General features: G+C 33.9%; 1 protein-coding gene across 1 annotated transcript in view; it reads right to left on the bottom strand.

Moving 5' to 3' along the window:
- The window catches only part of CCSER1 (coiled-coil serine rich protein 1), a 1,325,280-nt gene that overhangs the window by 970,803 nt on the left and 340,760 nt on the right, over positions 1 to 13,717 (bottom strand). The gene's annotated exons all lie outside the window — the stretch shown is intronic.

The following is a 13,717-nucleotide window of genomic DNA, read 5'->3' as shown; positions in this document are numbered from 1 at the left end:
GCCATAAGTCAGATTTTAAGGGTTGACAAGTCCACAGAAACAAATGAACGTAGACTATACGGATTCAAAAGAGAGAAGTTTGGATGTGGGATCAAAAGAGGATTTTTGTTGTTTGTTTAACAATGGAAGGGAAAAAGCCAATTAAGAGGGTTAATTCAAAGATATAGAAAGAAAAAGGGGTATCTGATGAAGCAACATCACATAAGACACAGTATACATACCGTAGCTGTCAGAGGAGATGGTACACATTACCTGTTGAAATTAAAGGAAGGTCATAAGAATATCTTTTGGAAGTGGAAGTAAGGATATTTGGTTTTATTTTCTCAGTGAGATAAGAGGCAAATTCATCAACCCAGAATGAATGCAGTCAAGGTTAAATAGGAGGCTTGAAGAGAATAGATAAGATTAAGAATAGCTACAGAAAATAATGGGCAAAGACTCATGGAATCATAAGAAAAGATCTTCCCTTGCATATAGTAGAGTTTGTCAATGGTGACAGTAACTACAGCCAGTAAGGTGGTAAAAGTATGATTTTTTTTTTTTTTTTTAAAAAAAAAAGGAGACAAATTGTCTTTTGATCACTGAGAAAGACTACAAGGGTTAGAATCAAGGTGGGATTCACTGACTCAAATACTACAAATTTGTCACAGATTTGTTTTTAACTGAATGAGCATCCTAGCCAGTATTTGTCCTGATTTCTGAGGAGGTGAGCTTCTTGTTCTAGGAGAGTACTACTCTTTTACATAAAACAAAGTTGTAATGGAGGCTCCATTGTTTCAATGAGGATAATCTCATTTTGCATAATATAGAAAGCGGTATGTAGTTTCTCACATATTTTGAAGATGTCTCCTACTAAATATAAAGCACATAAATAGGCTCTAGCCAATAAGCTGCCTCTAAGCCTTGATTTCAGAAACTTGAGTGGCTTTTGAAATCATGAGCTCTCAAAGAGTTACAATTTTGCCTGGCGTAAGATTATGAAGAATTAGAAAGCAGTTGAAAATTAATGGATTGGTAATCATTAATAAGTAGCTATTTGTTTTCTGTAATTACCAGTCCTAATTATAACCTAAATCATGGCATATTTTAAGATGTTATTTAAATTGTCAATTATGATGTTGATAATGTACAATAAACTATCATTCAGTTAATCATACTTAGAGGTATCTTTCAGTTTGGATTACAATGCCATAGTCCAGGGTGTTGACAGCTAGTTCAAATAGCAGCTTCAGCCCACAGAAGGTAGAACACAGCTAGCCCTGCTATAAAAGATTTCTCCCATGTGATACAAAAAAAGAGGTGGATTTACGAAATTAAAAAAAAAAATACAATTTTTGAAATCATTTTAGCAATACATTAATCATCAAACAGATTTGGAAAATACTTTTAAATCCTAAGGAGCTCACGATGTACTATTACCATAATAATAACTTTGGCAAAGCCTGGTAAAGAATCCTGCTTTGTTTAACCGTATATTTCCTAAACTCATTTGAACATTCATTCTTTCAAAAAATAGTTATTGATCACTCATAATACCTATTTATGTCCTTAAAAAACTAGATTTGGGGACATAAATAATAGATTATAAATAAATAATAGATTAAACTAGATTATCATTATAAATAATTTTCTAGAAAGATGTTTGGATGGCTTATTACAAAATTACCTCATAAAAAAGATATGCATTTCAAATCTCAATGCTAAATATTGTAATAACAAACATTATGATAATGAAAGCACACTATCAACATGTAGAACCATCAAATGGTGCTGATTCTAAAAATGTAGTTATTTTATAAACAATGACAAATTTAGCCATGAATGGATATGAGAGAAAAAGGGTGTCTATCCTCTGTCTAAAAGTTTAAAAAACCACTGGACTTATGTGTAACTAACAGGCCAGGTTATTTGTGTAAATGCAATGCAAATAACATGGTTTATACATAATTATATATCACAGAACTGTGACAGTATAAATATCTGTTGCAAGGAACAAGCAAAAAAATCCTTGAGGCTAGTAAAAGAATAAGTCTAGAATTTGAAAAAGGTGATATCGAGGGAGTGTCGTATCTGAACTGATTTAAATGATTCAGCTTAAAGTATCTGAATTACCTTTCCATTATTCATCAGTAAAGCAGCAACATAGACAAATACTACAATCATACATACAAACATGATACATGGCTATAAATTACAAGGTTAGATAAGTTAGAAGCTGCAAAATGTCTTAGGTTTCTGTTGATCAATCTTTTCCAAACTCCTGTCTAGCAGACACAGACACATAGATTGTTGGACTCTATCTTTGGCTCCAATATATTCCTCTTTGAATGTTATCTCAGTTTCTTTCTTTCTATACTGAAGAGCACTTGACATTTAAAAACCAGATAACAGTGGTTGCTGGTGGCGTAGGATGGTTCCTCTTTCACATAAGCAGCAGAAACACAGATTGGTATCAGCGTTTGTTTTTGAAACAGAGATGAGCATGCTTTTCTTTACACAGCTAAAGAAGAGCTGACAAAAGAAAACCTCCATTTTGCTCTGTCCTTTCCAGAGACAACTACCCCATTTAGAGAGGATAACTGGGGAAATTCCTCAAAAAGAAATCAAGTTGCATTCTTAACCCAAGTCTTCCCAATATTACAATATTAGATGTTTCTACATCTACTTTTTGATACTTGAAAGAAACAAAAGGTAGGCAACATTAACATAATTTATCATCATAATCTTTTTTCTCTAAAAGCAACAGAGAAAAGGCAACAAATACGGAACCTAATTTAAGAAAGCTGTGACAGTTGGGCAATTTACAGAGGAGGAATCTAATGTATGAAGAGATTGAACTGGAAGCAAATAGGAAAACTGGGCTTTAAACCCAGAGAGTCTGGCTCCAGAGTTCCTGTCTTAACTCCTCCATTCCCTCTAGAGAAAAGTGGTTGGCAAAATATTCAAAGAGTCCACTAAATCAGACTCTAAATGTCATAAGTACATGTTAATTGGAAGATCTAAGCTAATCCTTACCTCAGGGTAATTTTTATAATCTTTGTATTTCTTTTTCCCTTTAAATGCTTCTCTTATTCTTCAATAGTTTGTTAGAAGAGTCTATTATATACCGGGAAATTTAACCGAAAAATATTTTGGTTAATTTCTTTTTCCCTAAAATCATTAAAGTAAGCAGTTTTGGTATATTCAAACCAGAGGGTCTGAGACTCAAGGGAGGTATTACTAAAAGCACTGTTAAATAAAATATTTACATTCTTAGAGGCAACTTTTTTTTTTTTTTTTAGAAGCTAGTCATGACAGGATCCTATGAGTCAGAACCGATTGGATGGCAACAGGTTTTTTGTTTTTGTTTTTTTTCAGTCATGACCAGTCTAAGAATAAAATCTTATTTTTCATCTTATGTGAACATTTGTTGTTTTTTTGCCTGCACATAAAGAAATTTCCACCCCTTTTTTTTTTTTGCTAGTATTTTTATTTTCCTTTGAAAAAGATCCCACTCTCCTCTATGATTTCATGCTGTCTTGCTGCAATGGCTAAACAAGGTCCCATGTTCCACTGCTCATGTGGTCAAATGACTCAGGCTCGGCCTGACAGACTCTGGTTTCCAGGAATGTGACTCCTGAGTAACACAACACAAGGCCAGAGAAACACAGTAGTTAATTTATTCTGATGGTGAAGCCTTGAAAAGTTAAGGCTTTCCCGCTTGCTATCCAGGGCCAGCTTCACGGGTGTGGGACCTGTACAGTCACACCAAGCCCTGCTCTTAGACAGGGACTATATTTGTTTTAATGCTCTGTTGTCACTGTCTTGAAATTTTCAGTAATTTTTGAACAAGAGGCCCAGCACTTCCACTTTGTTAAGGACCCTGAAAATTCTAAAATTATAGATGCTGCTCTCTCAGTTCTGTCATGATTCTATCACTGTATTTCTGCCCTTCTTGAGGCTTGTTTAGTTTTTCCTTTATTTCTCTGAGCTACTGCATATCGTTCTAGTATATACTTTTTTTTTTTCTTTTTCCTGAAGTGAGTCCAAGTAGGTTTCTGGAACTTGTATCAAAGAACCCTGACGCCCATAGTTATGGCTGAGTCTAAACTGCAAAATCTAGCACAGGGTTTTCCCACACTCTCACACCCTTTGGTGTATTCCTATCATATTCCTTTTTGCCGACCTCTCCAAATTTGTTGTAGAGTACTACTGCTCCCCTAGACATTCAGAATTCATTATTTGGATGCTATATTTCATTTTTCACTTCCTGAGTCGGAGGTCATTCACTCTCCGTAACTCTTTCTGTTCAAATACACCAATGCTGTGCCTTGATCTTCAGCACCCTAACCTTTCTCAGATGATTAATTCAGATAATGTTCTGGTAGCTGATAAAGGATTGGTACAACACTTTTCATTTTAACAGATAATTTCTTAACCAGAAAGAATAATTCCCCACACAAAAATTTAAGGGATGTTGTCTGCCCCAGAGATACTTTGAGGCACTGGGTGTCTCAAATCATACTAAATACAGAATCATGTCTTCTGTCTACAAGTTTCTTCTGCATTTAAAAGGAGAAATGAATAAGGTTTTCTAAGATTAGTATTTTCTGACCTCTTTCCTCCAGGGAGAATAAAGGAACTAGAGGTCAGCACTGGAAAGTTATATGTGCTTTCCTTTAATGTGGAATTACCCTGCTTTAAAATGGAGTTACATGCATCATAAATTTTGTTAGTTGTATGTTATATTGCCTAAGTTTCTTTTCATTGGTTGCAGTGATAAATTGACTTTAACTCATTTTCTCTTTTCGTTCATTAAAAAGGCAAAAATTGATGGTTGCTTTCTGTGATTACCTTGTCTTTTAAATGATAAACTATCCCCTATTCTCCAAGTATATTACCATACTAAATTATCAACAGGAACTTTAGGGTATGCTTTCCAGCATTTTTTTTTAAATAATGATCTACATGGTATTCCATAAAAATAATTTTTAAAAATTAAATTATGCCTTGAGATAAGCAACAATTATCACGTGATTCAAAATATTTTCTTTTCTTTTTTAATGTTGTTTTAAGATTTAAAACATTTTACTTGTTAATTAATTCAGTAATTTTGAATTACATTTTCATTGAGCTATCAATAGATATACTTGGTATTGGCTTATCTGTAGCTATCAGTTAAAAGAAAAGGAAAAGGGATGGAAGTGGAGGAAAGGGAAAAGAAAGCAAGCAAATGAAAGATGCATATTGAGAAACAACACAAAAAGTAAGGAGAAACTTGAGTATTTGATATCTGTGGAAAAGTTTCTACAATAAACGTACTAATCAACTTTAGAAGAAAAATGTTTCTTCCCCTTAAGATATTAAAGACTCATTTTCATATTTATTGTGTGAATCAAATAAATAGGTTGTATATATTATTAAAAATATATATATTATAAATGGATAGGAAATAATAGTTTTCTTCATATACAATGGTATTATAAAAATATTCCAATAAGGATTTGTTTAGTAATGAACACATGTACAAATGAAATATGCCGATTATATAAAAACATTTCAGAAAGAGCCTCCCTTTGGTTTTTAAACACTGGGCAGCCTACACACGGGTGAATGAATATCCTCTATCTACTGCTGGGATCATTTTTTACTCTCTGTGTAACCAACTGAGATTTCTATCAATCCTGCTGATCTTATAGGGCTGCTAAGGCATGAGAGGGCTAAAGCACTGTGCCCGCTGGTTCGTGTACTAAAAAAGATCTCCTGAATTTACATATTACAGCCCACATATCAGAAGAGAGAACAGAATGAACAGTCACCAACTCAGTCATTAAAGAAATGTGGTTTACATCCTCTTCTTTTTTTCCATAATTTTGTCATTATCGTCTGTCTTTTTTTAGTTTATTAACAATATTGATTGATGCTATTGTTTTGAAATTCAATTTTTCCTTATCTCATAATCATATTGAAATATAATTAACTCTGTGATATGAACTGTACATTCTACTTCTATTTATTAAATTTACATTAATAAATTTGATATTGTTTGCCTATATATTATAAATGGACACTTTTTGTATCAATGATTATAATACTGTCAATGCCAATAACAGCTAAAGTTCATTAGTGAATATTAAACAATTTAATATTTTATTATTTAAAGTAACTATTGGTTTGACTTGTAGATAGTCTCACATTTTTAGATGTAAATTATTTGTGGTACAATAAGTAGCATAAAACTTCTCCATTCAAGAAACTGAAGTAGATCAATAACCTCACTGTCAAAATGTCAATCCTGGAAGCAAACCATAAAAACACAAATATCACACAAAATATATTTATATATCTATACAGTGGTTAACAGCTTGGCTGCTAACCAAAAGGTCAGTGGTTCAAAACCACCAGGCACCGCTTGGAAACCCTATAGGGCAGTTTTACTCTGTCCTATAGGATCACTATGAGTGAACTACTGACGGCAACAGGTTTGTTTTTTTTTGTTTGTTTTTTTAGTAAGGGATGCTGCTGTGGTTGGCTATTGTCAAGTCAGTCCTGACTAATGGCAACCCCATGCACAACGGAAGGAAACAATGCCTGTTCCAGCACCATCCCCATGATCAAAGCCTCCATTAGTTCTACAGATGAAAGGAAATGAATTCTGCCAATCACCACATGAGACATGAGCTTGCAAGACGACTTGAGCCTCAGGTGACACTCTAGCCCAGCCAAAACCATGAGTGTAGTCTTGTGAGAACCCAAAAAGAGACCAACTAATTTTTGTCCAAAGTCTCTACCCACAGAAACTGTGAGATAATAAATATGGGTGGTTTTAAGCTGCTACATTTGTACTGATTTGTTATGCAGCAATAAAAAACTAGTATAATTGCATTACCTCTGGGTTTTCTTTAAAGAAGTTTAAAGTTGGCTGTATTTTCAAAGATAAAGAACTCAAATTCACAAATAATACCACTTTGGTATTTGCTGTTTATTTGGCAAATAATTATAATACTCAGCTACGGATATTCATTTTCTCTCTAAATGGTAAGAAAATGTTGCACAGAAAGGCAGTAATTCTGAAGTGGACTATCTTCAGTCAATAATAAGCATTAGAATACTTTAATACTGCTCAAATACTTAAATTTTTTTTTTTAATAAAAACTTGCATTGTAGGAATAAGTTATACTACACTGATAGGAGAGTGAAGTCTGTTACCAATTTGGTCATTGATCTTATGCAAGTTTCTTAACATCTCTGAGTATCTGTCCGTTTTCTTACCTATGAACTAAAAACTAAAAAAACAAACCCACTGCCGTCAAGTCAATTCTGACTCATAGAGACCCTACAGGACAGAGTAGAATTGCCCATTGGGTTTCCAAGGAGCAGCTGGGGGTTTCAAACTGCTGATCTTTCAGTTAGCAGTCAACTTATGAAGTAAGAAGGTTAAAACTGATGACCTGTTAAGTTATTTTAAATTGTGCCTTTCTGTGATTCTTGATCTAAACATCTTGGGCCAAAAAAAAAAAATATTATATTTTAAACATATGTTATTGCCATTCTAGTGATTTCAATTTTCTTAATAATGCCTTGTTACACCAATGTATGTTCCATACATCCTGGTTTACTTTACACAAGCTAAATTTTAGAAACATACTTTTAAATGATTAAATAAGATTCCCATCATTTTGAGATGTCAAGATAGTTTTAGGAAAGATGAAACAAACCTGTGTCAAAACCTGTGAGGGATCTGATAATATACCCTATTTATGAAGACACAATTTAACCTGCCATTTTCATAAATGCAAGCAAAATAAAAAAGTTTCCGGGTCAGAGGACTTTATTGCTCACAAGAATAGCAGTAGCCAAAAAGTCTGTATTTTCTTGAGGCAGGTCTCTGAGCCCCAGTTCCCACAGGGCAATGTAAAGAAGGTCATGGGACATCTGCATGCATAGTGAGTTGTGATATAGGAGAGAAACCCTGATCTTAGAGAAACTGAGTCTTCTATAATTGGCAAGAGGAATGCCTTTCCTTTGCTCCAGGGGAAGACAGTATTTCAAGTTTCCAAGGCTGCAAAACAACCCGTCCTTTGCTGTGAAAGGAGACACTGCATCTTCCAAGATTGTTTGCTATATGAATAAAAATTCTTGAAAACGTAGTCTGGAAGAAAGGCAGTGTGTCTGCTTGCAAAATGTGCAGAAATATGAGAGACTCATGGGGAATTATCTCTCAGCAAACTGTTATGAGTTGCAGGCCTTGTCACATCACCATCTATTCATTGTGTAACCTTTTAGAAGAAAGGAGTATGCATCAGTTTTTCCATTGTTTATGAAATCAGCATTCGAGTGTTAAGTTGTCTGTCTTGTAAAGTTGTTTCTGGTATTTATTGCATCCCTCTATGTTTTGTTTGCAGTTTTTTAAATGCATCAACCCAGGGCTTTATTTCAGCTTCCCAGCTCCAGTTCATTTTGAGATGCCTGTTTCAACATTTATTTGCCAGAGCTTTACAGTGATTAATCTCAGCAAGGACAGCTGTTGACACTCTTCAGTGGCTCAGGAGCTTTAATAGATGGTAGATTTTTTCAAAAGTTTAAAAATTGCACGGGTCTCTAACTTCATGTTTGGAAATAAAATTTAAGCCATGCACAAATGGTTCTCCATATTAGTAATAATAAACAAAACAGTTTTGTTATTGTCTACATAAAATGAATGAAAATTAAATTATCTAGAGTAAATAAGTATCTTTCTACAAATAAATTTAAAAAGTCATGTCATAGAGTAAGTGTGGAGCCATAATGAGTTTAAAGAGACGATATTAATATTTTTTGAGCACACCAAAATGTTAAAAAAGGACCAGCCTGGATTAAAAATTGAAGTTACATTGCATGTTCTCTGTGGGCTTCGAAAAGAAGTTAATATAGCTAATAAGCCATTTTCAATATTTTATCTACCTGTGCCTATTCATTCATTCAACAATTATTTACTGTCTGTGTCAGGTTTGCAGTAATTGTCCCAGGCATCATTTTGAAAGGTGTAAAAATCACCACAGTAAATAAATATGGCTCTTAGAGTAAATACCTACTCTGTAAGATAAATTATGTAAAAAAAGGAACAAAAAACACTATTTTGTTTATAAAAGTTGGCATATAATATAAAGAATTCCAATTTGGTTGAAGTTGTGATCTAAGATTTTGAGATGTAGTCAATTCCAAATTTAAATTTTGATAATAATGATCTGACTATATATACATATATACATACATACCATATATATACATATATATATACACACATACATATAAATATAAATATACACCCATCACCTTCAAGTCGATTCCGACCCATAGTGACCCTGTAGGACAGGGTAGAACTGTCTGCCTCACTGGGTTTTTTAGGCTGTAATCTTTACGGGAGCTGACTGCCGTAGTTTTCTCCCACAGAGCAGCTAGTAGGTTCAAACCACCAACCGTTTGGTTAGCAGACAAGCATTTTAACCACTGCACCACCAGGGATCCATATTTATATATATGTGTGTGTGTGTCTGTGTGTATGAAATATATAGATAATATGCATTCTATATGAAATAGATAATATAGTAATAATGAATATAATCTAATGATTACAGTATCAGTGGAAATACATAGAAAAATACTCTAGATCTGTGCTGCTCAATAACATAGTCACTAACCATATGTGCTATTTGAATTTAAAATAATTAAAAGTAAATAAAATAAAAAATTTAGTTCCTCAGAAACTTGCCACATTTCCAGCACTCAGTTGCCACATGTGGCTATTTGGACAGCACAGAGAACTTTTCCAGTGTCAAAGAAAGAAAGTATTACTAGATAACATTGCTCCAGATGCTATATGAAAACTGTTCTTCAAGAGTTGCTAATATAATATCATACCAGGATGCAAGTTAAGTAAGTACCTGATTATTTTGATAATTTATTTTAGGTATATTTATGTATTTAATTTTATAAATTATTTTGACATCATTATCACTTTTTTCCTAATGTTTTCACTTTTTTTAGGCTATAGTCCTTTTGGCAGACTACTTACTTACTAGTCATACTAAGTGGAATGGAAAGGAGCCCAAATGATATATTTATTTAGTTTCCAACAAAATCTCTAGATCTATAATATGCCATATAATCTTTGGATGAATTTCATATGTTTCACAAAATTTTCTAATCAAAAATTGATCTGAAATAGAAAAATACTAAATAGAAAAATACAACTGAAGCTAAAAGATGAATGAGAAAATAAAAGGTTGGAAATCAGAGGCAATCTACTTGTATAAGAAAATGCATATAAATTAGATATGCAAATACATAATTTTATTTTTGAGGTATCACATATTTGGAAAATAAATGTGTATCAATATTACTTTCTAAAATGTAAAGAACTTTGCTTAAGTACTTAAAAACCAGAGAAAGTATCTATAAACATAATTTTCAGTGTCCACAAAAATTTCATAGATAATAATAGTAGTTGTAGTGACAACAGTTCTTTAATTCCTATTGTGTGCCAGATGTTACACTTTGTGCTTTATAATAAATATATCATTTAATAACCTATGTGTACTTTTTCATACTTTGAAATAATCTTAACACATTTAGAATTCTTAAAATTACCAAAAATAGCTATTTCACAGAAAAATGAGTAATAAAAACTAAAAACTTTCACATGGAATAATTCAGTAAGTAATAATGTCTCAATACTCAAAGCACATAAATCCCAGGAGAGCAACTTAGAGCATAAATACATAAACAAACCTCAGTTTTGTTTTACAAAACCATGTTTCACTCAGTTTTATTTAGACTTTTAAAACGAAGAAAAATAAAATGTAAGGCACTCTTTATGAAATATTTTATCCGTCTCTTTAACAGCACAATTATAGAAGCTACAGTAAAAGTGTAATTTAAATTTTCAAGTGCTTATGAAATGGATATAAAACACTGAAAGACTTGCTTATTCTTTTGCATTAAATATAGTTGAGATTTGAGAAGTACAAAAGAGGAAAGAGAGTGGGAGAGACAGTCTTCTCTTCTTGAAAGGGCACACCAAAAAAATAAAAACCCATTGTCACCAAGTCGATTTTGACTCATAGCAACCCTATAGGACTCGTAAAGCTGCCCCACAGGGTTTCCAAAGCTGTATTTCTTTAAGGAAGCAGATTGCCACATCTTTCTCCCACACAGCTGCTGGTGGGTTCGAACCACCAACCTTCTGGTCAGCAGCTGAGCACTTCACCACTGTGCCACCAGGGCTCCTAGTGAAAGGGAAAACAAAGAGAAATTCTTTACATTTCTTTATGTCATATATATTAATCCAGATTACATGTCAAAGGGAAAAGTCATGAAAAGTTAAGCAAAAATTAAGATGCAGTTGTCAGGAAGAAGATACTGCTGGGGGCGGGAAGGTTGAAATATTCAGCATTATACCAGTTTAAAAAATGTAAATCTTTAGATTTGTTCAAGAACCTATGACTTTAAAATTTAGGGATCAAGTGAATAATGCATTTACAATTAAAAGATGATTATATGTTACCTTAATAATGCTATGTTTGAATATGCAATCAAATTGAATCCAATCATATCCATCATTCTGAACATGAACGCCAATGAAGAAAAGGAAAAATCAGGACATGTTCCATTTTATTCTTCAGTCCTTTGAGGGAAAAATGGGATAGGGTATTTGCTATGCAACTAAAAATAAGATTGTGGTTGTTGTTAGGTGCTGTCCAGTTGGTTCTGACGCGTAGCGACCCTACGTATAACAGAATGAAACACTGCCCAGTCCTGTGCCAACCTCACAATCATTGCTATGCTTGAGCCCATCATTGCAGCCACTGTGTCAATTCATCTTGTTGAGGGACTAAGCATGAGGTCTTTCTCCAGGGACTGGTCCCTTCTCATAATATGTCCAAAGTATATGAGACAAAGTCTCACTCACTATCCTTGCTTCTAAGGAGCATTCTGGATGTACTTCCAAGACAGATTAGTTAATTCTTCTGACAGTCCATGGTATTTTCAATATTCTTCGCCAACACCATAATTCAAAGGCATCAATTCTTCATAGGTCTTCCTTATTCATTGTCCAGCTTTCACAAGCATATGAGGCAACTCAAAATAAATGGCTTGGGTCAGGCACACCTTAGTCCTTGAAGTGGTATCTTTGCTTTGTAACACTTTAAAGAAGTCTTTTGCAGCAGATTTGTCAAAAGCAATACATAAATTGATTTCTTGACCATTGCTTCCATGGGTGCTGATTGTGGATTCAAGTAAAATGAAATGCTTGACAACTTCAATATTTTCTCTGTTTATCTTGATGTTACTTATTGGTTCAGTTGTAAGGATTTTTGTTTTCTTTATGTTGAGGCGTAATCCATACTGAAGGCTGTAGTCTTCTTTTTTTTCTTTCTATTGTGCTTTAAGTGAGAGTTTACAGCTCAAATTAATTTCTCATTCAAAAATTTATACACACATTGTTTCATGACTTTGGTTGCAATGCCCACAATGTTACAGCATGCTCCCCCTTTCCACCCTGGGTTCCCCGTGTCCATTCGTCCAGTTCCTGCTTTCTCATCCTGCTTTTGGACAGGAGCTGCCCATGTGGTCTCATATATTTGATTGAGCTAAGAAGTATGTTCCTCACATGTATTATTTTTTGTTGTATAGGCTTGTCTAATCTTTGAAAAGTGGGCTTTGACAATGATTTCAGTTCTGGGTTGGCAGAGCAGCCAGGGCCATAGTTTCAGGGGTTCCTCCAGTCTCTGTCAGACCAGTAAATATGGACGTTTTTACACGAATTTGAATTGTGTTCTACATTTTTCTCCTGCTCTGATAGGACCCTCTGTTGTAAACCCTGTCAGGGCAGTTGGTGGTAGTAGCTGGGCACCATTTAATTCTTCTCGTTCTCAGGGTGGTAGAGTCTCTGGTTCATTTGGTCCTTTAGTCCTTTGGGCTAGTATTTTCCTTGTATCTTTGGTTTTCTTCATTTTCCTTTGCTCTAGGTGGGACAGAACCAATAGATATATCTTAGATGGTTGCTCACAGGTTTTTGAGACCCCAGATGCTACTAAAGCTGTAGTCTTTGATTTTCATCAGTAAGTGCTTCAAGTCCTCTCCGCTTTCAGCAAGCAAGGTTGTGTTATCTGCATATTGCAGATTATTATCGAGTCTTCCTCCAGTCCTGATGTGGCATTCTTCTTCACATAGTCCACTTTTTGGATTATTTGCTCAGCATAGAGACTGAATAATATGGTGAAAGGATACAACCTTGATACACACCTTTCCTGATTTTAAACCACACAGTATCCCCTTATTCTGTTCAAAAAATAAGATAAATTAGATCTATTTAGATTGTAAGGGTGGATTAAGTGGTCATTGATAGGGGTCAGAAGAAAGGATTGTTGGCTATTGATTTTTGCCAGAGAATTTCATAAAATGAGATATAAATACTAAATATCAGAATGTTATCATAGCTTTTCAATGCATTTGCCAATTAAGTTTTCAAATCTAGAGTTAAATTTTAAGTAAGTGACTATTCTGACTGGCAAGAGATTCCACTTGTAAATCAGAATGTGTTTATGTACAACAAATATTTTTGAATTCGATAAAAATATTTAGTTTTGTTGGTCTGTGTGTGAGGAGGGGGCTCGCTCACACACGCCAGCATGTTCACACATGCATGTTTAAATAAAAGATATCTATTGTTTTGAATGTCCACCACATTTTGACT

This window comes from Trichechus manatus, unplaced genomic scaffold (assembly GCF_000243295.1).
Source record: "Trichechus manatus latirostris isolate Lorelei unplaced genomic scaffold, TriManLat1.0 scaffold00228, whole genome shotgun sequence".
In the NCBI taxonomy this organism is placed as follows: domain Eukaryota; kingdom Metazoa; phylum Chordata; class Mammalia; order Sirenia; family Trichechidae; genus Trichechus; species Trichechus manatus.
This window is presented reverse-complemented; position numbering and strand designations above follow the sequence as displayed.